The following is a 24,136-nucleotide window of genomic DNA, read 5'->3' as shown; positions in this document are numbered from 1 at the left end:
ACGGCCGCTGTCGTCACTTCCGCCCACGACCAGGGGCGGGGCCGGGCTGAGGCGGGGCCCAGTCCTCGTCCATCTCCTCGCCGCCTTGGCCGACTTCCGCCGCCCCGCCCCTGCGCTCCTCCCGTCGGGCGCCGCGCTGCGTCACGCCGCGGCGCACGTCACGCACGCTCGCGGGGGGGCGGTGCGGGCCCGGCGGACGGGCGGCGGGGCCTGGGGACGCGCGACCGGGCGGGGGCGGGGGCGGGGGCGGGAGCGTGGCCGGGGCCGTCCTGCCGCCCACCCCGCGCGGGTCGGAGCGCTGTGCCCGCCGAGCCGCCGTGCGCCGGGTTCCGGGCCGGGTGTCCGGGGCAGGCGCTGGCCGCCTCTCCCCGAGTGGCTGGAAACGTCTCCCTTTCCTTTCCTTGTGCCCCGTTACCGCGCGAGCGGTCGCGAGTGCCTAGTGCAGAGCGGTCTGGGCCGGGCCCGAGGCTCGTCCGTCGGGAGGGCCGCCAGCAGCTGCCCGGCCTTCCTCCCCGGCTCGGGGCCCACCAGGGGCGGGAAGGGGAGGAGGGGTCGGCAGGGTCAACAGAGGGGCGCGAGCGCCGAGAGGGGCAGACGCGGAGAACGGGACGGAGCCCAGCAGGACCGGCGGGTGGGGACGAAGAGCAAACTCTCCTACACCTTTTCCTCCCGAGGGCCGCGGAGCGGGGGGACATCACCATCCGTCCCCTCCGTCTGGGCTTGGCTGTGCCCCGAGCCCTTCCATAGCTGGCGATGGGTTAACTAGGAGGTGGGTCCCCTCTGGACCTCAAGTTGTCCTTTTTTGTTGTTGTTTAAAAAAGAAAGGATAATAGCTTCGGGTGGGCGGGATGTAGGTCTTCTCTAGTTAGAAAAGGATACGACCCAGGTGACCAAAAGGAGCAAAATTCTAGTGGCCTAGCGAGGATTGCTAATAGGGCGACTATACCATGACCTCTTTGTAGGAGCCGTCATATGTCCTTTGTGTCTTCTTCAAGTGCCTAGAACTGTTCTACCTAAATATCAGATGTTTGGTGGAACGTTCTTATGAAAATACCGGGGTTTAGCTGAACGATGTAAATTGTAGTTGGATTCTAGTGCCTTCAGGTACTAGCTGTGTGACCCCCATTAAGTTACCTAACCTCTCTGTGTCAGTTCCTATAGTACCTGCTCATGTGGTTATATTAAATGTGTTAAATCATGCAGAGTGGTTAAAAGAGAAGAGCCCGTTGTAAACAGGGCAGATGAGCAAATATTACCAAAAGTAATCCTGAGACTCATCATCACAGAAGCCCTTAATCTTACTGGTTGAGTCAACTCAGAAACCACAGTGATGAGGAACAGCTTCCTCTGAAAGTCTGAAATCGCTAAGCCTTGGCTCAGGGCTCCAATTGTCGTGGTTACAGCCAGCCCTTTGCCTCCAAGGACCCTGTGTTGTAGAGAGGGCCAGCAGCCAGAGCCAGGCAGTCTCAGTAAATCCTTACCCTGGTCTCCTAGTGGTTCTCTGCTGCTGCTTCTCTGGCTAATTAGGGTCACAAAGGATGACTTGAGTAAGTAAACACAGTTAACAGAGACAAACAGGTTTCTCTGCCTGGCTGGAGTCTGAATGGATGTATCCAAGTCATGTTTATGTCCCAGCAGAGCTCAATGCAACTTTTTAAAATTAAAAACTAATCCCTGGCCTCAGACTCAACAGGCAGATTTGGGCTTGACTGTGCAAACTGGGAATTCCCTAAAAATTCTTGGGTCCAGATAACTAAGTTTTGCATTGGAACCTCTCTGTGGTGGCAGAATCTGGAAAGACTGGGATGGTTAGGGGCTCCTTGCTCATTGCACTCGAGGTCCCTGTCCCCTCACTCCCTCCCCGTGGCACCTGCTGCCTTCACCTGCTCCAGACAGGCTTCCACAACCATGGAGTTTCTTCTTGCCCCTGAAATACAGAGAGCACGAGCTTTCTGAAAGCATGCGGTGCAAACACAGAGGCATAGTCTAGGAGTCAAGATAGGTCGTAACTGCTCTTGAATTTCCATTTGCTCTAGGCCCTCTCTGGCCAGTGCCACTGCCTACTGCCCTGCTTCCTACCCATCTTTGCACTTGTCCCACATGCTGGGGATGAGTTCTGTTGCAAATCTCACACTCTCAACTCTACTCTGGGCACAACACAGCTACTCCATTGCTGCTAAACTTTAAAAAAGAGAGAAGAAAAAGAACCAAAGTTAATTTTTCTTCCAGAAAACCTTTCCTGGAGTGTGTGTGTGTGTGTGTGTGTGTGTGTGTGTGTGTATACGTGCGTGTGTGTGTGCGTGTGTGCCTGTGTTTCGTCCTTGCCCTGCTTGCTTTTATTGCTCCCATTTTTATTTATGAACTTATATTTCACATCCCAAACTTCCCTGGCCATGTGTATGGTAGAAATGCTTTCCTCTCTATCCGTGGGGTTGGTCACTGTGGCAGATCCACTGTGGCACATACCATCAATAGGATGTGCACATGTTTGGTCTTCTTGGTGTGTTTGTCTTAGCCTGCAGGCCCTCAGAGGTTAGAGCTCTGGGGGATCCCTGGGTGCTCAGACCCTTCCTGTGTCACCGTTTGAAATGCCTGATGATCATTTCCTTCTCTGCTAACACACGGCCGGTGTGCTGCCAAGACCTCCCTTAACCTCCTCAGTGTACCAGTGAAATTCAGGTGGCCTCTTCCCCCAGAGGGTGTTCTCACTGAACTCGGATTCAGAAGACCTGAGTTTCGGTCCCAGTTCCACCCTTTGCTAACTGGGTCCTCTGACAAGCCGCTAAATGAGTCCTAGCATCCGCGTCTGTGAAAGGGCGGCACAATCGGTGTCCTTGATGGGGACGGAGTGTATTAACAGCTGTGCAGTGCTGGTGAACTGTGAAACGCTTTATGAAATTCAACGGTCATGGCTACTCTTGTTACTCCCAGACCCACACTGTTCTTGGTATTGAGAACAACTTCACAGCCTTTATCACCTAATTTTGCAAAGCTTGAGGGAATTGAATGTTTCCTACGTGGGTAGGAAGCTAATAGAAAGGAATTTGCTTTGAGAATTCGGGTTCTTGAGTTTCTCATCCAGGCATATGTTTTGAGGCGGACCTTGAGACAGCACATTTTAACCATTCCGTGCCTCAGTGTCCCCATCCATAAAATGATCATGTTAAGAACTTACAGAAAGAAAAATACACTAACATTAGAACATTATTCATATGGATGAAGCCAAAGACTGAAGGGCATACGTGAAGTCAACTCATTTCCTTGCTTTGTGACTCAGTTTCCCTTCAGTAATGTGAAGATAAATTATGAGAAAATAAACTTTGACTATGGATTTATTTGAATTTTACCACGTTGGACTCAAGTAGATCATAAGACTTTTGTGTTTTGGTTTACTTTTCCCCTCAACCTCAGGTTGTTGTGAAGCTGGAGGACTTAATGTCAGTAACACGAGTGGGGATCCCCAGATTAAAGGTTAAGTGAGTCCAAAGCAGAAGTAACGTGGCCCGGAGGCCCAGCTCAGCCAGAAGAGGTGGAGCCGGTCTGTTTGTTTAGTGGCGACCTGGGGACTCAAGGACTCTCCCTGATTCCGCATCCGTCACGGTCCACGAATACCCCTTCCTCTCATTTCCCGTTTTCAGGTCTCAGTTCCCCCAGCTCAGGGGAGTGGGTAGTGAGACATCACAAAGGAACGGAACAGGAGAGCAGGATAACCACAAGGAAATGGCCACTTAAGCTATTCTGGCTTTTTTTTTTCTTTTTCCTGGCAGCCTAGGAGAAAAATGCTCCCTTAGCCACATATGTGATTGCCAGCATCTATATATTTCTGAAAGCTTGCTTCTCCCAGGAAGCCTGGCGATGTTAGTTGGAGCAGAGGGCTACCTCCTCCTGATCTTGACCCACCTAGGGCATGTTTCTCAAGGCCCTTGTGTGTTTATTCCCCACTCCAGTAAGACCTGAAACCTTGACCTGTCTGCTGCATGGACCTTTTCCCCGTCTTTCATGTTTGCTCACTGTTCGTGTCTGCTCTGGCTCTGTGTTCTTTATGACTGTCTGCACCATCCGTCACCCTAAGAGGGCAGGGACTGCGTATCTGATTCTCATATGATGGCCAGCAAACATGATTATCACCATAATAGACCCTGGGATCATAGTCTAACAAACGCCCAGACTAATTATAGCAATTGATCGATCGAATGGGGCCTCAACTCAAGTTAATTAAAAGGCAATCGCCTTGAAAATATTTTAGAAAAGCTTCCCTTTAATAATCGTCCACGGATTTTTGGATGTGTAGAGTCTTAGAGATGGACTGAAGGTCAGAGGTCATTCTCCCATCCTCTTGCTAAGTGTACCAGCCTCTCCTTAGACCCTCACCATGACGAGGTACTCACTACTTTGCCTAACACCTGGTCAACCTAGGTTTCTCACCGAATAGGTCATACCCACAGAAGAGTATATGGAAATCTATATGTTTGTTGAGAAGCAATAATAAAGGTGCTTAATTCCATATGACCCAGGCAAAGAAACGAAGTTACCACACCCCAAGGTTTTTTTTTTTTAAATGTTATTTATTTATTTGACAGACGGAGATCACAAGTAGGCAGAAAGGCAGGCAGACAGAGGGAAGGAAGCAGGCTCCCTGCCTAGCAGAGAGCCTGATGTGGGCTTGATCCCAGGACCCTGAGATCATGACCCGAACCGATGTTTCGATCTCCCTGACTGTGGAAAGCTCTTCCTTTGATGGGGCTGAAATGTGTCCTGATGCAACGACCCATGACTCCCAGTCTGGGCACCGGGGCTGTGCGGATTAAATGGAAGTTTTCTTCCGTGTGGCAGCCTGTCGTCTCTCTGAAGGCCAGGACCACGCCTTCTGTCAGGAATTATTGGAAGAAACGTTCTTACTTCCTTTCCTCTTCACGTGTGGCTTCAGTAACTAAAGCTGACCCTCCACGGAGCCAGGCTGATTAGCAAAGCTGATTCCTTCTTTGTCTGGACTCTCCGTCTCCCCCCACCCCCCACCCCCGCCCGCCACTCTCTCTCAAGACGGCCTTGGATAGGATGGACTGCTTCAGAGGTCAGAATGTTCTACGGAACAGTCCGTCAAAACCCGCTGGTTTTGTTGTGAGAACCATCTGGGTCTTCTGTTAAGTAGTTTCAAAATCTAAAGGCCAGGGTTTGCTTTAATTATATTCATTCTTGTCAGCTTGGTTTGGTTGCTTTGGCTCCGTGATCCGTTCCAGCCCGTCTTTGTCACCTTGATCTACTGGAATCTGGTACTGAATGATTTATTGGTAGAGAGACTCTGCTCGGAGCAGACACTAAAAAGGCTTCTGCAGAATGTATTAAAACATCAAGCGTGAAAGCAACCCCACGGACCGTTTCCTGACTGGTCAGAAGTTGTTGCGGGAACTTGGAGTGGGTCGTTAGGTATGGGGCCTCTCCTCTGCGGGATGCCTGTTAGCAGAACTGTAGGCCATGGGCTTCCGAAGAGCGCGGTGCTCAGTGTGGGAGACCCGGGCGCTGAGCTAAAGCCACTGGGGGAAGCAGCAACATCAAGGTAATGCCGTTGAGCACGCTGGCCGCAGGGCGAGGGGAGTGGGGTCGGGTACGGGAGTGGGGCAGCCCAAGGATCTGGGACTCTACCCTGTCTTGGCATCAGTTCAGAAGGTGGAACTTCTAGACACATGTCCTGCCAGGCATTTCTCTCTGAACAACTGGTTATTGACATGGGCTGGGCTCACGCTCTTGCATGAACGCCTTCAGACCGGGCTCACAGGCACCACAAAAAAAAAAAAAAAAAAAAAAAAAAAAAAATCACCACCGTTATAACAACAAGTCTTGATTTTGCAGCAAAAATCCGGGCTGCCACTACTTTCAGGAAAGAAGAAAAACTCAGACCTTGGCAGGAAAACACCCTCGCAGGCACCTCCTCCTTCTGACTGTTGGGAAAGCACCTGGGCTCCGAGGCCAGGCATCGCAGGAGCTCAAAGACACGTGCGTGTGCAAGTGGCGTCTTGTCTGACTTCCACGCCATGTGGCCAAGCCTTCTCCTGTCCCTGCGTGCCAGTCTGGTCCACGACGGTGCTGCTTTCTCTCAAGTTCCTCGTGGAAAATATTTTGCCCTGCCACTGCCCCTGAAGGCCTGAAACACTAATTGAACCCGAACGTTTTAATTGAACCTCATTACTTGAGCCGTGTGTGAAGGAGGCATGGGTCCCCTGGGTCGGCACCGGGGCAGGAGGAGGCTCTGCTCCGGGCGGCACAGGTGTCTCGTGGTACCAAAATGCACCGCCCCTGGGAGCCCAGTTACTTGGGGCAACTTTGTGTCCCTGGTCCCCATTTACTCGGTGTACTTCACGCTGCCCGAGTCCTTGCCCTTGAGGCCGAGAGGGAAGTAGCAGTGAGACAGAGTCACAAGCGGCTCTCCAACGTTGGGGAGGCCAGAATTTGGGGAACCTCCACCCATTCGGCTCCTGACTCCCACGGCGAAGGCCATTTGTTAGTTAGGCGCTCGGCTCTTCCCTATTCTTCAGAACGCGAAAGGTCAGACGTGGGGTTTTGGGGAGCAAGAGTGACATTCCAGTGTCCCGCGTGCTCGGTGCGGACTCCCGGCGCGCTCCCCGCAGCCGGCGACGCCCGAGCGAGGCACCGCTCAAACGGCTCGTGGGGACTCGTGTAGCCTCACCGCTCGGATGAAGGTGCTCGGGGCCCTGTGGGTCTACCCGCCAAGCTCACGAGGACCGTTCTTTATCAGTAGAAGAGCGTGAAAGCAGGGCCGCAAGTGCCCGGGGATGCAGTGTCTTGGCGAGTATGGACGGAGCAGAGAGCACGCCCCGTTCTGGAGGACAGCGTTCTGGAAAACATGGTAACTCCTTAGTTTAAATAAAAATATTTTTTCAAACCTTTCTTTCTTTCTTTTTTTCCCCAGTAATCTCTAAAGCCCAGTGTGGGCCCCGAACTCATGATCCCAAGATCGAGTGTGGCATACTTTACCAAACAAATCAGGTAGGTGCCCCATTGTTGTTTGGTATTTTAATGACTCATTTGTTCATTATTCATTCCACAAACAATTCAAGCAGCAGACACTCTGTGCCACGTGCTGTGCCACACTTTGGAGGGTCAAAGCTCACGAGCTTGGTTTCCCCTGACCGTGGAAACAGTCCATTAACAGCACTCCCTACAGTGATTCAAAGGTGTGAGCCACAGACGATGTAAGGCAAACATACAGACAGAGTTCAATGTCGTAATCAAACGTGACCTGAGCAGGTTCATCTAGTTCGTTAAGTTCTGTGTGTTGGTTCCTTCAGTAGGTATTGGCTGAGCACATCGGCGGAGTGGGCGCCTCATCGCGGGTGCACACGGGCCTGGCCCACTGGTCTCTGTCGCAGCGATCGGAGAACCTCACGGGAGCAAACGGCCTGACACAATGCGGGCACGGGGTCAGACGTCGCGAGCCGCACCCCGCCCCCCAGCCCTCCCTGACGCTTGCCTTCTGGCGGGCAGAACTCTCTTCCCGTTCTAAAAGTGAAAATGACTTCCCAGCTTCCCTTGTATCTGGGAAAAGGGCATGTTACCAAAACCCGCTCCGCAGATTTACTGGAAGGGTTCTGGCAAAGATGTTCACTTGAAAAGAGCAATTCCCAGAGAGGGATTTCCAAAGCTGCATCTCCCACCGTCACGGAGGAACTGTGCTCCCGTTTCTTTGGTTGAAGTCCTAACTCCGAGTCCTCAGAATGGGACCCTATTTGGAGACAGGGTCTTTAGAGAGGTGATCAAGTCACAAGGAGGCCATCAGGGCCTAGAGGACAGGCTCACTTAGAGCCCCGACATCACTGAACTGACTCCGGAACCATTGCTTCCAGGCTTCTGGTAAAGAGACAGTCCCTGTTGTTCAAGCTGCTTCAGATGTGGGAGTTTTGTGACCCCAAACCACAAGCATCCTAACAGATACATGTAGGGACAGAGGCCTTGTACCGAGACAGGTATCAGAGGGACACTGAGAAGACTTGTCTAGGGGGCAACCCAGCCTGGGTCTTTTAAGATACTCGGAAAGTAATCAAGTGAGTGCCTGGATGAAAGGCACTTCAGAAAGGCAGGGTCACACAGAGAGCAGAAGCCACCAGCACTGTGGGAGCAACCTAGTAGCGACAAGCCTTTGGTGTCCTAGGAGTCCCAGCGGGGAGCTGGGCGGGTTGGGGAGTGAGCTCTGGGGCTCTTCGGGGGAGCCTCGCCTCGCTGGTCCCTCTGGGAGAGGCCTTGTTCCCTTGGGATGGGATGGGGGTGCGGGGAGAGGCACCTTCCTTCCTTCTGGGGGTCAGAACACCAGGGGAGGGGCGGGGATCCCAATCAGGAGTTTCCCAGAGTTCAGGGGAGAGAGGAGGGAGCAGAGTTCAGGTGGAGTAGAGATGGGGCGGAAAGCGTGGCAGCGGACAGTTCCGGAGACGCCCTTCCCTGATGCCGCACACAGCCTCACCCCGCCGTACAACAATTAGGCCCCGATGGCGAACGACCGTATTTACGGAACGTGGAACCGTATCCCAACTGCCAAACATCGTCCATTTGCATCACTTTTCATGCAAGACTTTTCACAGGTACTACCTACTTCCCTGTCTTTTTCAGCAGAGTTGACTAGATGTCCTCTAGCCTTTTCTCGATGACTCACGGCTGTCACTATGAAACAGAGGTGTCCCGTGCGGAGGGGTGGGGGTGCCGCACCCCTTCGGCTCTGCCTTTATTCCCAGCCCCACACTTGCGAATCTGTGTGGTCAGGGAAAAGGCCACCAAGCCTCTCCAAGGATGTCTCCTCTCCTTGGCCGCCTACTTCACCGGCTGGCTGTGGAGTAACTTGGAGAATCAGTGAACCAGCGCAGAGAGAGGCTTTCTCACAGGGCTGTGTCTGCCTTTGGGTCCAACTGTCTTTTGCTGTTGGGTCATCATTGGTGATCTTTTCCCTCTCTGGAGGCTTCCCTTGCTAGAAGACCCTTTACCCACACCCCACCCTGACCTCCACGGGCTATGGGCTGGGAAGCCAGAGGTCAGCCTCCGACTGCATTGCCGGCTGTAGTCCAGGAAGGCTCTGTGTGGAGGCCTGAGAATCTGGCTTTGGTTCAAGCGATTTGTGTCCACTATTTTGGGGGCTTAGAGGCTGTTTTCACTTCTGGATTTGGGGCTGCCTTCCACAGAACCGAGGGTGTTGGAGCCAGACCTCCAGTGTGCTCAGATGGCTGAGGGAGGTGTCTAGCATCTACTCCTACTGCTTGGTCCATCGTGGGTCGCGAGGCCAGGCGCAGACCCGTCCTCCCCGCCGTGGTACACAGCAGGGCATGGAACAGATCCTTGGCTGTGGCTGTTGCCCAGAGCTGCTCCCCGGATTCCCTCTTTGAAGGATGGGGGGGGTCCCTGAGTTTCCACCTCCCCACCTTGCCCTCTAAGGGGGCCTTGAGGAGCACGTTGAGGGCTTCCAGGCTCTCACATGGACTGTGGGGACTCGGGATTTGTGGCCCAGGCGTAGGAAACGGGCAGTTTGCTGAAATGGTGGAGAATTCCATGACTGGCTGTGGGGCCCACTGCTCGATGCCTGGGCTTCTGCACTTGGCTCTGGCATGCTGAGGGACCTCTTTGGGGCTCAGTCTCGTCACCTGGAATGCGAGGTCAATGCATAAGGAGCCACTGTCCCACGGCCTCTGAAGCACTGAGCACAGACCCTGGTAGGAAGTCAGGGCCCATTAAATGGAAGTGGGTGATGCTGGTCGGAAAAACCAGTCCCGGGAGGCAGTGAGGCTGGGGGGTGGGGTGGGCACAGAGTCCGAGCTCCTTCGGACAGAAGGGAACCGCAGGAGCTGTTAGGACACAGCGATGGGGCATGAGTAGAAGACGTCTACGTGTCTGCATCCAGCAAGTTCTAGGCCCCAGGCTGGAGTTTGCATCATCCAGTGGGGGTAACTCCTAGGATCTGGGCAGGCTAGGTGGGGGTATGGAGAAGTGAGGGGTCCTGGGGGGGCTGAGGTGTTTGGGGAGCTTTAACTTTCATATCAAGGAGCTCTCCGTGGCCGTGGCTGTGGCTGTCCCGTGGCCATGGCCGTGGCTGTCCCATGTCCCCTCCCCCCATCCTTCCTGCTGGGTCCCCATCAGCTCTCCCTGTTGGGGATTAATGATGGCCAGAGATCCTCTGATACCCCTCCCTGCAGACCTGGGATCTAGTTCCCCTTCTCTGGAATTTTGGCCACAGAAAGCGCATACAAGACCCCAGACTGCATGGACAGGGAAAGGCACCCAGCCTTTCCACCATCTCAGGCAAGACGCCACGCACAGGAGAAAAGTCATCTTGGAGAGCCTGGCCATCCAAGCCACCGTCTGAGACCGCCCGGTAACTCCAGTCTGAGCCATGGGTCGCAGAGCCGCCCTGGGCGTTCTGTCAGACTCCTGGCCCATGACGTCATGAGAGATGATAAAACAGCTCTTGTCTTAGGCAAGACATTTTTTTCTTAAATTTCGGGGTGGTTTACTGTGCAGAAATAGAAAACAGAACCAAATAAGGACCAAATAAGGTTTATTTGCAGTATTTTGAATGGGAACCAGGAATTTCAGGGATCAGAAGGGTTCTCGCCATGATGTCTCTGTGGAAATAGTCCTTGAGGTAATGGTTTGACTGTAGAATGCAGTAACCCCCTTCCCTGCAGCTGATTAAGGACTGAGATCCCACTGACCGGAGAAAGCGGACAGGTGTGTGGTCTCACGCCCGCAGGGGTGGGCTCCACTGCTCACATGGTCGCATGGGGCCACGCAAGGATTCAGGACGTACTGGGGAGAGGAGGTTCTGTCCTCTCTCCCACTGGGTACTGGAAGAGGGTGGAAGCCTCCGAGCAGAAAGAACCGGCAGCAGGACCAGCAGACGCAGTTTCCAGAACTCGGCCAGCTCTCCTTTCCCTCAGTCGGAAGTTCTGCCCTTGGGGGGCGCGGCCACACTCCCAGCCTGGAACCGGCAGGCCCTGGCCCGCCCCGGCACTCAGAACCCCAGATCCTGGAGGACTGGGTCCCCGCACCGGCACTCAGAACCCCAGGTCCAGGAGGGCTGAATTCCGAACTCCCTCACTCAGGTCATCTGTCATGTCCGCGGTCGAGCTGGACTCGGGACCCTGGCTCTCCTGGGCTGTTTTCTGGGGGGATTTTTTTCCCCTGGGTCTGTGCTGTTTCCTATACTTTTGTGGCTGAGCACAGGAACACACTTAAGTAATAATTATTTCGCAATTTCTGGGACGCGGACTCCCAGAGGTTCAGCCTTCCGCTGAGTGGTCACCTGCTGTCACTCGGGCAGGCGTGGGTTTGCTGTCTTCAGTGGAGGGGACAGCGGCCCAGAGCAGGAACTCCAAGCTCAGCAGGAGAAACGCGGACGCCGGGGAGAGAACTTCAAAGGGGTCAGCTTCGGTCCTCAACCGTTGACATTCTAGGTGGGGATGTGGCATCTGCTTCCTCCAAGTGGGCGGGGGAAGGCAGGAAGCCGTGACTAAGCAGGTCTGAGCTGTCACGCTGCTCCTGGAATGGGGTTCTGAAAGTAGGAGAGGTGCTGGTCCCAGAAGGCCTCCTGGAGGAGGTGATAGGTCTGGATTGGGAAGGAGGAGGGAGAGAGACTATCTAGGAGCAAACGTTTTGTGCAAAGTTTCAGAAACAGACAAGCACACTCATGTTTGCGGCCTGATAAGAACGTGGCCAGAGATAGACAGCAGGCCCGGCCAAGGGAGCAGGAGAGGTGCCATCAGAGAAACGGGGGCTCCCAGACACTCGGGAGCGCCTTCTCTGATCCAGGGGCCCCGGTGCCACGCATCCGGGCCCAAGGCCAAACCTTCAGCTCTTTCTGTCCCACTCACATTTCCCTCTTCTCTCTGTCTGGGCGAGTCACGCTGCATGGCTGATACCGGTCATCTGCCTCCCGCTTGCCGCGTGCCAGGCACGGCTGGAAGCCCCTGGGACCAAGGGCATTCTGTGTGTTCTGACCAGGAGAGAACAAGTGTGACAGCTCAGGGAGCAGAGTGACAGAGGCTTGGTGCCTGACCCTATGGAGCCCTGGTCCCTCAGGGGGGCCGGGCCAGGAAGGAGCTGGTGTCACAGTTCCTGTCCTTCTGAGTGTGGGACCCAGGGTCACTGTCCCTGTCTCCCAAGTGCGGGACCCAGTGTCACAGTCCAGGTTGTCACCCACGAAACCACCTGAAGGTCATTTGGAGACACAGGAGGGACAGACTACGTTTAGCCGTTTTTCCTCTTGTCTGCTCGGGCCACCTTTGCGAGCTTTGATTTCCTCCTAAGACAGTTGTATCTGCCGTTCCGTGTTGTTCTGAGTGATGTGGAGAACAGAGGCAAAGAAACGGAGATACATTTCACCTTCCTTCGAACCTGCAGCCTGTCGGCAAATACGCGGGGCAGAGAGTAACCTTCGCCCAGGAACTCCCAGCTCTCTATTAACGTTGTCCGCGAGGAGAAAACAGCCTTAGCTTCACCACAGCCAGGCCTCAAGGATGCTGTGCAGCTCCTGCAACAGAAGAAGGTCCTTTTGGGAACTTCCTTGGTCACGACCTGCCCCAGCTCCCAAGTGTATGATCAGTTGCTTCTCACAATCCCGGAGCAGCTCGTTCCGCCCCCGGGTCCTGTCCTCGTGCTTTCATAAAACCACCTTTTTGCACCGAAAACGTCTCCAGGGTTTTTCTTGGCCGAGGGTGCTTGGACCCAAACTTCAAACCACATCACTAAGGGCCCAACAGTCACCACAGAGCCTGGCTGTGGGGAGAGTGGAACGCGAGTCGCTGTTTTGACCGTCGAAGCCACGGGTGCTGGGCGGAGTAGGGTCAGGAGGCGCCTGCAGAAAACCCCGGCTCCGGTAAGCTCTGAGCCTCAGTGTCTTCATGAGAAGGTAGAGACGATGGTGTCCCCACCTCATCGGGGGAGCAAGGGGGGAAAGGACACAAGACCTACAGACACTGAGGACGGGGCCTGGTTCCTGGTGACCAGTAGCCGTTAGGTGTCATGACGGCGAGCCCTCTCCATGTGAGGAGGGCTTTTTCGTCATCCTCACACGGTCGCGGACCAACAGTCTCAGAGGTTAAGTGACTAGTCCCAGGCCACCCGGACAGTCACTGGTGAGCCAGGACTTCTGTGAAGAGCAAACGCACCGGTCCACACTGCCTTCCTCAGCTGCAGGAGGACACGCAGCTGTCTGGTTCCACGGCCCTCTGTGCCTGCAGGATAATACTTCCCACAGTGGGACCTGCCCTGCGGTGACTCCCTCCAGGGCAACTGCCCTGTCTTACTCCTCCCTCAAGAACCAGCAGCACCTGACCTCAGCCCGGCCCTGGAAGGTGCAATTGACCTGAAATGAAACAAGGTGCCCGGGCTGGAGCTCCAGAGGACGTAGGGCTTCCTGTGACCTGTGTCCTGGGTGTCAGAGGGGAGAGGCAAAGATGACTCCACTCCGGGGACAGAGTCTGGACCAGCAGGAGGGAGACGGGGCTGACAGCACAGAAGGGAAGTTGGGAGAAGCTGCTGGCTTGGGTCAGAGAGGAAAGTGGGGGAAGGGGACACGCAAAGGTCAGGTTGAGACAGGTGGAGATGGAGAGATAAGGGCCACGTACCTGGGCTTCCGGGCTATGAAAATCCACTGATGGCTCCCTCCCCCGAACCCGTGGACTGGCTTGTGACCTGGCCTCGAGGTCCCTGCCCTGGACTTGCTCCTACAGGAGAGACCTGAGACACACGCAGGAAACCACAGAACTTAGGACACATGCACAGTCACCTGTCAACACCCAGGAAAGGAAAGGGAGTCCGATCACTGAGGATGAGGAGCTCCGGATGGGGGACGGGGAGGGTCTGTTTGGAGAGCTTCCTGGTGAAGGAGGGGGGCGGAGAGGCTCAGCTTTGGCCAGGATGGGGCAGCTGGCTGCCAAGGAGGAGGAGAGAATCCGGGGATGATAGTCTGTGAAGGAAGATGAGGCTTCCTGCCTGAGGCTGGGATGCTGGGCCTGGTCCCCTCGCCTGTCCACGGGACTTGCTGGAGGGAGAGACCATCACAGCTGTCTTGAGGGGGCCCAGAACGAGATCTCCAGGGAAACAGGACAAGAATAACCATTGTGGTGCACCCTTCCAGCTCAGCCGCCTTCTCTCCCTGTGGGGGCTTTGCTTTCTGCCTTGAGGACACCCCGCACGCCCGTGGCCTCCACCCTCCGTCCTCCAACTCTGCACCGGGCAGACGTGGGGAGGAGGGACCTCCAGCTCCCAGCGAGGGGCGCCGGCTGGCCCGCGGCTGTCCACGCCCTCACCTTGGCCCATCGTCACGCTCCCTTCCTCCTCTCTCTTCCCCCGGGGTGGGCAGGGCCAGCTCTGGCCCGACAGACAAGTCAGGCCTCCCTGCCTGTGTCCCAGCCCCCACCGCCCCCTCCTCCCGGCTCTGACCCTCTCCCCCCAGCTGGCTGGGAGCCATATCACCCTGATGTGTAGGAAGTGAAAGCCTGGATGAGGCCACCTCTCTCTCCCTCTTGGGCTGCTGGCCCTGGCCTATCCCGGTATCTCCCAGGATGCTCTCCGACCTCCCCCCACCACCGCCCGCCACCTGGTGCACCTCAGCTCCACCCTCGGCCCCCACCCCCTCTGCCCTGCCATCAGGGAGGCACAGCAGCTGCCTGGTCTAGGCCAGGCCAGCTGTGAGTCCCTGGGGGACAGGGGCAGTTCTGTCTCTGGGATTTCCCCAGCCTGCACCAGCAGGAAGTCTGCATGGAGAGAGAAACCTTATGCTTGGCTGCAGGCCAGCTTCGAAACCAGACCAAAGTTCAGACCGGGAGCCCGTTGCCCTGGTCAGCCGGGGACTCCCAGTGATCTCTACTCTTCAGGTCCGGGGGGTGAGGCCTCAGGAGCCCAGAGAGTAAGGTCAGCTGTGGGGCAGGACAGAGAAGGAGGTGCCGGAGGGCATGGGACCCCATGCTGACCCCCGCCCCATCGCCCTGTCCTGTCTGACCCTGCCCTCGGCTGTCCAGCAGTGGGCTGGGGGCTCTGCAGGCTGCCTTTGCTCTCCCAACATACTCTCGGAGCCAGGTAGGTGTGGCCTGAGCCCAGAGTGTAAAGAAGGGTGTGTGACACCATCACCCTGAGCCCCTGTGGGTACACCTGTGTGTCCCTAGAGCAGAGCAGGTAGGTGACATCCTGCATGGTCTCATCCTGACTCACCCATGACAGAGGCAGGTAAGGAGGGTAGCTGGCAGGGGGTGCTTTCCTCTAGGGTCTCAGTTTCCCCTCCTTAGGGTCTTGCTGTTGGAGGGGGCAGACCCTGGGAGTGGGGGTGGGGCATGGCTTCCTTTCCCAGTGGCCCTGTTAGGGTAGGGTGAGGGCCACCAGTCACCACCACTCCTTGCTCTCTGCTCTGCCTTCACCCCCAACCCCCTGCCCAGTTCCCTGGCTCCAGATGAGCCCTGGGGACCCGCAGCAGCAAACACAAGAGGGACAGGCAGGGGCCAGCCCCAGGGAGTGCCGCAGACAACACGGTGACTGTGCAACATGCACCTGCCCAGGCAGCCCTCCTCTGCCCTTCCTCCTCGCCCCCCACCCTGCAAACCAGCCTGGTCGCCCTCAGGGGTCTTCCCAGGGCCAGGGCCAGGGCCAGAGAGAGACCCCGAGACCTGGGCAGTGACCAGGAAGGGCCGCTCCCAGGGGCTGGGCTGCAGTCAGGGCCCTGGCCAGGGCAGCCCAGGAACCACAGCCCCCAGGTGCAGGGACTGAAGGCAGAGCTGTGCGAGCAGCGCCCCCTGGTGGAAGGAGCCGCAGCGACAGCCGCCCTCACCCAGGTCTCCCAGCCCCAGCTTCAGGGTTATGGGGCCGACTCTGAGGCCCCTCTGGCTGTGGCATCCTGGGATTCTCGGTCAGGATGGACCCGATCGGGCCCCCGTAACCTCTCTGACCTCCATCTCCTACCTGTCTTTTCTGGGCTCACAGATGCTCTGGCCACACTGAGCTCCTGCTCCGGGAACAGGCCAGGCAGGGTCCGGCCTGAGGGCCGCTCCTCGGGCTGCCGCCTGGGCCAGGAAAGCGGTTCCCCCTGGTGTCCACGGTCACTCCTCACCTCCTTCCCGTCCTTTCTCAGGAGTCGCCTTCTGGGGGGACCTGGGGGGCTCAGTGGGTTAAACCTCTGCCTTCGGCTCAGGTCATGGTCTCAAACTCCTGGATGGAGCCCAGCCTCAGGGTCTTTGCTCAGCAGGGAGCCTGCTGCACCCCAGCCCCACCTCCCGGCCTGCCTCTCTGCTTACTTATGATTTCTCTGTCTGTCACATAAATAAACAAAATCTTAAGAAAAAAATTCTCCTTCTTGGGGAACCTGTTCTGACGTCCTGGTGTAACCGGAAACCACACTCCCAGGTGCGGAGCCCCCCACCCTGCTCTGTCATCCAGAGTCCTGCTCGCCGTATGGACTGTGGTTCCCGCGCACGGCCTTTCCCCATGGAGGAGGGAAGGCAGGGAGGAAGGCAGAGGGGCTGCTGGGTGCACGTGTGCGTGTGTGTGCGTGTGTGTGTGTGTGTGTAAGTGAGAGAGAGAGAGCGAGAGAGAGCACTGCAGCGGGCTGGCGCACGGTAGGAGCTCCTGCACTGTCTGTGGAAGGATGAGCCCACCATGGTGAAGGTCTGGGTCGGGGGCTGACGGGTCCCCCGAAACAGTTCACACTCGGTGCATGGATGGGGTCGTGCTATAGTGACCATACAGGGGTTCAGGGTAGGAGCCTGTGGCCCAGGAGCTGCCCATGGGGACAGCGGGAAGGGGCGGAGGGCTTGGGAGAACTCAGTAAAGCTGGGCCATTGTCCTCAGTGTGTCCACACACGGGCCCAACTGACCCTCATCAGTGATTCTGGTGGGATCCAGGGACATCAGCTGTGAGAGACGCTCCTCAACACGGGGTGGGGGGCCGAGGTCAGATGAATATGGAAACGCGACAACCACATCCCTCCTGCGATGTTCACCGCCCCGACTCCAGGGCAACGTCAGTTTTATCCTTTCGTCTGAGATTCACAACATGTATAACCACAGGGTTCAGCTTCCTTCTAACTTTTTTGGAGCAAAAGCTCTATGGAGGTCCTGCAATTTACCATCAGAACCATCCCCTACTCTGGGAAATGTCCACTAGAAGAGGAAGCTGAACCCCGAACCCAGCACCCACCCTTTGAGGCCCCCACCAGCAGCAGTGGGTCCTGGGTCTGGGCCTGCTGGGGGAGGGGTGAGGCAGGTGCTCACTGGGGTCAGTGGGGGGTGGGGGCGGGAAGCCTTCTCTGGCAGGACCTCTGGGAACCAGGTGGTGGGAGATCGGGGAGCAGAGCTCAAGCAGGCGGGGCTCTGAGCTGGGACTGGGTCTAGATCACCTTCCCGGGATGAGACCAGACAGGCCTGAGGCCCTTTGTCTGCGGTGATGCCCGTGGGAGGAATCCTAGGTTGCTTCGGGTGCGGTCAGTTACCCACATCGGGGCTTAGTGTCCAGACGAGAGTTGTCCCAGGTCCACCCCAAAGCTTCTGGAAGCAGAGTCGTCCTCCCATCCAGCAAACGTCCTTCTGCACCCACTCCCTGAAGAGCCTGTGAGACAGCTGAGGACACAAGAGGGAACGTGTGTCCTTGGCCTCAGGGGCCTGGATTTCCTACGGAGACCCCAGAATGCCCCCCAGCAGGACTGGGACGCACAGTCAGGGAGGAGGAGGTGTTGGTCCTGCGAGTGCTGTCCACGTTCATGATGCCCACGGGTCAGGGACACGGACCTGCCCATGGTCCTGGCATCTCGGTGGCTGAGCCCTCTGGCCGTCACCCCGGGCAGCATGGCCCGGCTTTGCCTCCCACATGTGGGCTGTCCTGGCTTCCCCTTCTCCCCTCTGGGATTGTTCTTAGTGGGCGGCAGACATGGACCTGGCTTCTGCGGGATCCTGCGGTCACCAGGTCTGCAGGCGCCTGTCCTCAGAGGCCCTCAATTAGGGCCTGGCCATGTGACCCGCCTTCCTCCCACTCACAGGGACCCCCTGGCCTGAATCAGGGAGCTGGAGGGGCCATGAGGGACTGGGATCTCCCTCCTCTGCCTGTTTGCTCCCCTCCCCCATGCCGAGGTCCCCCTCTTCACTAACCTCCCTGGAAGCCCATGAGGGGAGACCTGGACACAACAAGGATCCCCAGGCTACCCCCTCCCGATCTGTCCTTCCACCAGGCCGTCACTGCTATAAAGTCTCCTGCACGAGGAGCCCGTTTTCTCAACGCAGGTGAACTTCAAGGCCACTCCGGCCAGCTGCTGGGCTCCCTCGGAACTCGCTCCTGCAGACTCAGGACAGGACCCCCGCAACAGAGCAGAGACCCGGCCACAGGGCCAAGGTGCCTGTCTGCCCCTGCCTGCGGCTCCTCCTGGACCTGCTGGCCGCATGCACCCAGCCGCCCCCTGACGGGGCATCCTGCTTCCCTCCTCCCAGGCCCCTTCCTGCCCTGTTTCCCTGTCCCTGGGCTGCTCCAGCACCCGGGATGACAGTGCTCAGGAGCCTCTGGGTGGGGGATCCTCCCCCTCCCCCGAAAGGGTCTGTGCTTCTGCCTCCCGAGAGCCTGTGCGCCCCCCTAGGACAGCGACTCAGTTTCCCCACGTGCTGCATACAGTAGGCGCTCATGACCTGTGTGTGCAGGTGAGCTGAGGTGGGAGGGCTCCTCTGCGGAAGTCTCTAGCGGCAATTCGAACCTTGGCCGCCAGGTGGCGCGGGTGCCTGCGCTCAGGGCCTGGAGGGGGGATGCTCAGGCAGGCTTGGGGCGCACAGGGGCTGCCCATGGGGGGGCTGCGGAGCCTCTCCCTTTGCTCTCAGACCCACCACAGGGCTAGGTTGGGGTAGGGGCGCCAGAAAAACGCAGGGGCTGGCAGGTCGACAGGGGACCCTGGTACAGACATGAAGGTGTGGCCAGGAATCAGGGATTAGGAGCCCAAACTGGGAGATCCTCTGGTTGGGGGGGCGGAGTGGGGAGAAAGGAGACAACACGGTGGAGACATCTGAGAGGAAAGATAGGGTGCCAGGGACCCTGAGGACACTTTCGGCCTGGTCCCCACCTGGGGCACTCACAGCTGTGGCTCCTGTCTGACTTTCCTGTCCAGGCTGTGTGACCCTGGGCTAGTCACCTGCCCTCTCTGTGCCTCCGATTTCTGCTGAGCCCAATGACGATGTTGACAAGACTAATCTCGTCAAGCCATTCACAGATTAAATGAAAACCACATGAATCAGTGATTAGCATTATGTACTCAGCAAGTAATATCTGATTTAAAAGGTCATCTAGGGACCTGACTTGCTCAGTTGGAAAGGCGGGCAGTTCTAGATCTGGGGGTGGTGAGATCAAGCCCCACACAGGGCTTAGAGTCTACTTCAAGAAAATCATTCTGAAGTTTGTTAGCTCAAATATTGAAAATTAACGACACAGAGGAAATAAATCGTTCTATGTTCTCTTGGGCAGAGAGCTCCTGATGACGAAGCTCATGTTGTACAGGTATGATTGAAAATTGGAGCACGTGTTTCCAGAATGAATGTCTCCCTCCCACCTGTGTGTCCCACAGCCCCTCTGCTCCAGGGGAGTCAGTCCTAAATTCTTTGTTTTCTCAGAGTTACACTGATTCTATAACAGCTACATTGTTGAATCGGCTACATTGTATCTATGATGTGTCTACACTATCCAATGCTGATCCATTGGTACTTTATGTCCCTCCGAGTACCATCAGTGCGAACATGTATCCTGATCTCAGAAATGTCCATAGTGAGGACACTCGAGCCCAAGAGTCCTGGATGAGCAGGAGCCAACAGTCCTCTACAAGGGTAGTCACTTTCAACTTTTAACAATTTCTTATGGCGTTTACCTGCATGTTTCTAAAATATGGTTTCTTAAAAAAGATTTTATTTATTTATTTGACAGAGAGAGTGAGAGATCACAAGTAGGCAGAGAGGCAGGCGGGGTGGGAGGTAGCAGGCTCCCTGCTGAGCAGAGACCCCCCCCAATGCAGGGCTTTATCCCAGGACCCCGGGGTCATGACCTGAGCCGAAGGCAGAGGTTTAACCCACTGAGTCATCCAGGTGCCCCTAAAATATGTTATTCTTTAAAAATAATGTTCTTATTTCAGGCACCATGTGCTTTCTGTCAAGAAAGATGAGGCTTTTCCTCTCTGCCCTGGCTCTCCCTCCTCTTCCTCCCTCCAACTAACATGTGTACGGCATGTTTTTGGTTAAATCAATTGCATTAATGATCTATAATTCTAAAATAGCTCAACTGTTTTAGTTTTATTGTAAATGAGTCACCTTTCCAAGGTGTGAAGACATAATTACTAATTCATCCAATAGATACTAAAGGTATATCGATTTTATAGATGGTGAAAACAAAGTGCCTCTTGCTAGGGTTTGTTAGTTGTGAAGTCAGTAAAGTGCAGAGCTGGGATCTGACGCAGGTCTGCTTCTAGAATCTGAGTTTTTTTTTTTTTTTTTTTTTTTTTATAACGAAGACCATGAAACTTTTTTTTTTTTTTTTTTAGCAGGCAGAGAGGCAGACAGAGAGAGAGAGGTGGGAAGCAGGCTCCCTGCTGAGCAGAGAGCCTGATGTGGGGCTCGATCCTAGGACCCTGGGATCATGACCTGAACCAAAGGCAGAGGCTTTAACCCACTGAGCCACCCAGGCATTCCTGCTGGGGCATGCGAGTGCACAAAATTAACCCCCAGCCTCCGGGAACTTGTATTTTGGGGGACACTGGAAATAAACAAGTGGCCGAGTAGACATGAGGTTGGGGGTGCCCAGTGGGAGGAACACAAGAAGCAGAGTCAGACCAGGGAGCTGCTGTTCAAATGAGTCTCCTTGGGGAGGTGACAGAGGCTGAGCAGGGGTGAGTGGGAACCTCGGACAGAGGTGGGTGGAAGGACATTGCAGGCAGAGGTGAGGTGCGCCAAGTCTCCAAGCCCAGAGCCTGCCCACAGTGCTGGAGGAGCAGCCAGTGGCTGGGGGGCTGCAGGGGAGGGAGGGGGCAATAGGGGGTGGCGTGGGGGAGGCAGCCTGAGCCCCTGGGAGCGCTGGGATCTTTCTAGGTGGGATGGGGGCTCAGCAGAGCAAGTTGAGAGGCGCAGGGGCAGGGCATGAGGCTGACAGAGAGGCCCCCGTGGCCTTGGGTGGAGGATACGGTGCAGGGTCACATGGTGAGGGGGGATCCTGGGAGAGGACCCGGCGGAGGGGCTGCTGATGGCTTGTCCTCGATTCAGAGGTGGGAGATCTGGCGCCAAAGCCTCAGGCTTCCAATGTGGCTCCATCCCCTCCTGGCTTCGCAGTCCTGGGCAGTTTAGCAAGAGGAGCCCCAGGTTCTTCCTGGGTAGAATGGAGGCAGGGTGGAGGGCGCGGGACGTGGGGGATTCGTGAAAGACTCTGGAGCCGACCGGCCTTCCTGATGGGTCAGATGGGGGGACGCGAGGAGGGGAGCCCCGAGGTGGCTGAGGAGCTGACTGCCAAGTGGGCAATTGCACAGTCGGGTTGAGCGGAAGGCTGTGTAGACAGGGGCGCCCTGCTCTTCTCCCAGTCCTGCTCCCCTCAAATCCAGGACCCCCGAAGCCCCCCACGGCCGCGTTGTCAGGCTCCGGCTCAGCCCCTCTCCCCGAGGGTGCAGGTGCAGGGGCCACGCTGTGTCTGCGGGAGCTGACGGGGGTGTTGGCACCACATGTATCCCGTGCTCCCGGAGCACCTGCCACGCTGGCCGATCCCGTGAGCAGATGAGGCCGCGGTTCACCTGCCCACAGGGGATCAGCGTCGCAGTGGAAGGGGGAAGGGCATCTGCATCTCTGTCTCCCCGGAGCTGAGCCGCCAGCACACGGGGCTCCCAGAGACAGGCCCGCTGTGCACCCTCAGCACGGCCAGGCTTCTGGGAGGGAGCCGGGGAGCCACCCGAACCTGAGCCCCGCAGACTGGTCGGTGGAGAGGGCCGGCGAGGAGCAAGGATCCCCACTCTGCTTAGTGAAGGGGGGTTCAGAGTCAAGGTGGGAAAGAAGTAGGGTCACAGCTGCTCTCCAGAGCCCTGCAGAGGCGGCCGCACTCGAGACGGAAACCCCACCCACAGCGAGCTTTCCTGAGGCTTCCCGAGAGCCTGCTTGCCTGGCTGATGAGGCGGGGGCTGATGTCGGGGGGCCAGGCTGTGTGAAAACCACGTCCTGCCCGAGGACACAGCAGGCTCCCCGCAGACAGGGGCGAGCTGGAGGCCCTGGCCGCTGGACACTGGTCTCATGCCTCCTTCCCAGCGCCAAGGCCCAGGGCTCAGGGTGTCCTGTGAACGGAGCCATAGGTGGGTGTGTTTGCCCCTGTGAGGACCAGCGATGCTAGAGGCGGGGCTCCTGCAGCTGAAGAGCCCACGGGAGCACTTAACAGCAGCCCCTGTCTGGGGTGGTGGAGCAGGGTGATGGGTCAGGGCCCCACCAGAACCCACAGCTCACAGCGCCCACCTCCAGCTCACTCCAGGGCCGCAGTCCTTGAAGGCAGCACAGATACGGGTCAGGTTCAAGAGCTTGCGCTCACCGTCTTCTTGTGTCTGAGAGCAGACACCTGAATCTGAGCTGGACTGTGTGTCTGCCTGTGTTTCTGCTAGACAGCAAGACGCTGGCATGGATGTGCCTTTGGGCCCAACTCCTGATGGGCTGAGCCTGGTCCTCAAGGTCTGGGTCACTGCCCAGGACAGGATAAACCGTGTCCTTACCTGGTGATAACGTACCTGACTGCTCAGGGCCCCAGGAGAACCCGCAGAGAGCAGCTCCCTGCCTTCCCCAGAAGCTCGGTGGGGCCCTCGGATGGAGTGTGTCTGTCTCAGGGCAGGGGCTGGGTGAGTAGGTTGCCTGGAAAGCCACGGCGGACTCAGGGACGGCAGCAGATAGTGAATGGGGCTCAGTAAACACTTCTGAAGGGACGGCACAGATGGCTGCCACGCCCAGTTTAGTGGGAAGCTGCTGGTCTTATCTGGTGCGTATGTGAGCCCGCACTGTCCTTACAGGACACCCCAGGGAGTGGGGGCATGTGGACAGGCTAGGACTGTGGGGCGTCCTCTCTCAGGTCTCTGAGGGTCAGGACTGGACGCTTCTGAATGGGGAGCTATTTCCCAGTTATCTCCTGCTGGGGCTTCCCCTCATGGGTCCCATGGAGACCGCAGAGCCCACCCTCTCCCCTCTCCCCTCTGGGACAGAGTGGTGTGTCTGAGCCCCTGGGGTGGGCAGAGGCTGGTGCAGGTGTGGTGCTCTGTCCTCCGTAGCCCACAGAAGAGAGATGCTGAGGACTGTCCAGCCCAGACCCCCCAGGGAGACAGGGGATAAAGGAAGCCCAGCAGGAGGGACAGACTGATCAGTTGGGTGGGGGTCCCCAGGAAGCTGGGCTGGCGGGAGCCCTGCAGGGGCGCCGGGACCAGATGGGGCAGGAGACTTCTGTGCTCCCATGGGCTTCATCAAGTTCAGAGGAGATGGCATTGGAATGACTGATGGGAAGGTTAAGAGCAAGAGGAGGTCTCCAGGAAGCCAGACCCCCAGACCCCAGGAGGACAACATTCATGACCCAGCAAGGAGGGCGGTTTTCACCAGCCTCTCCAGGCTCACAGTCTCTGAGGGTCCTGATCCCTCCTGGGAGACCAGCCTGGGCTTCTCAGGTCAGCAGCCTTGCGGGTCTGAGCCGCGTGGGTGGTGCTGGCCTGGGAGTGACTCAGCCAGTGCAGGGGACGGCTGTGGTCGGCAAAGGGCTGCTGTGGACCCAAGAGGCTGCAGAGATGCCACCACAGGCTTATGTCCTCTGTCTGCGGGTGTGAGACAGGAGAGAGGCTGCCCTGGGTCAGGCCTGGCCTCCCTCCTGCTCAGTGTGGTTTCTCAAGGTCTGTAGTGAACTTGATTCTGGAAAGACCAGTGGCCTAGGAGGTCTGAGATCTGGGCCTGCCCCATCCCAGGGTCCAGACCAGGGCTCATCAGATCACCTACGGGTCCTGACTTTGCTCATCTGTGACATGGACGGTAACCCTGAGCCCCGCTGCCCCTCACAGGGAACAAGCTTTGGAACCAGAGAGACCTGGACACACAGAGGACTGGTGACCTGGGCTGTCTTGCTGCACAGAGGGGAGGGGAGGGGACAGAGATC

At 57.0% G+C, this 24,136-nt stretch overlaps 1 long non-coding RNA gene across 1 annotated transcript; it reads left to right on the top strand.

The window, feature by feature from the left end:
• Positions 1-6,919: 6,919 nt before the first annotated feature.
• On the top strand, positions 6,920-12,677 carry LOC116576205. The gene is made up of 2 exons (XR_004280071.1): positions 6,920-7,002; positions 7,305-12,677. It is a non-coding gene; the product is annotated as an uncharacterized LOC116576205 (long non-coding RNA).
• The last annotated feature ends 11,459 nt before the right edge of the window (positions 12,678-24,136 follow it).

Source organism: Mustela erminea, chromosome 17 (assembly GCF_009829155.1).
Source record: "Mustela erminea isolate mMusErm1 chromosome 17, mMusErm1.Pri, whole genome shotgun sequence".
Taxonomy (NCBI): domain Eukaryota; kingdom Metazoa; phylum Chordata; class Mammalia; order Carnivora; family Mustelidae; genus Mustela; species Mustela erminea.
This window is presented reverse-complemented; position numbering and strand designations above follow the sequence as displayed.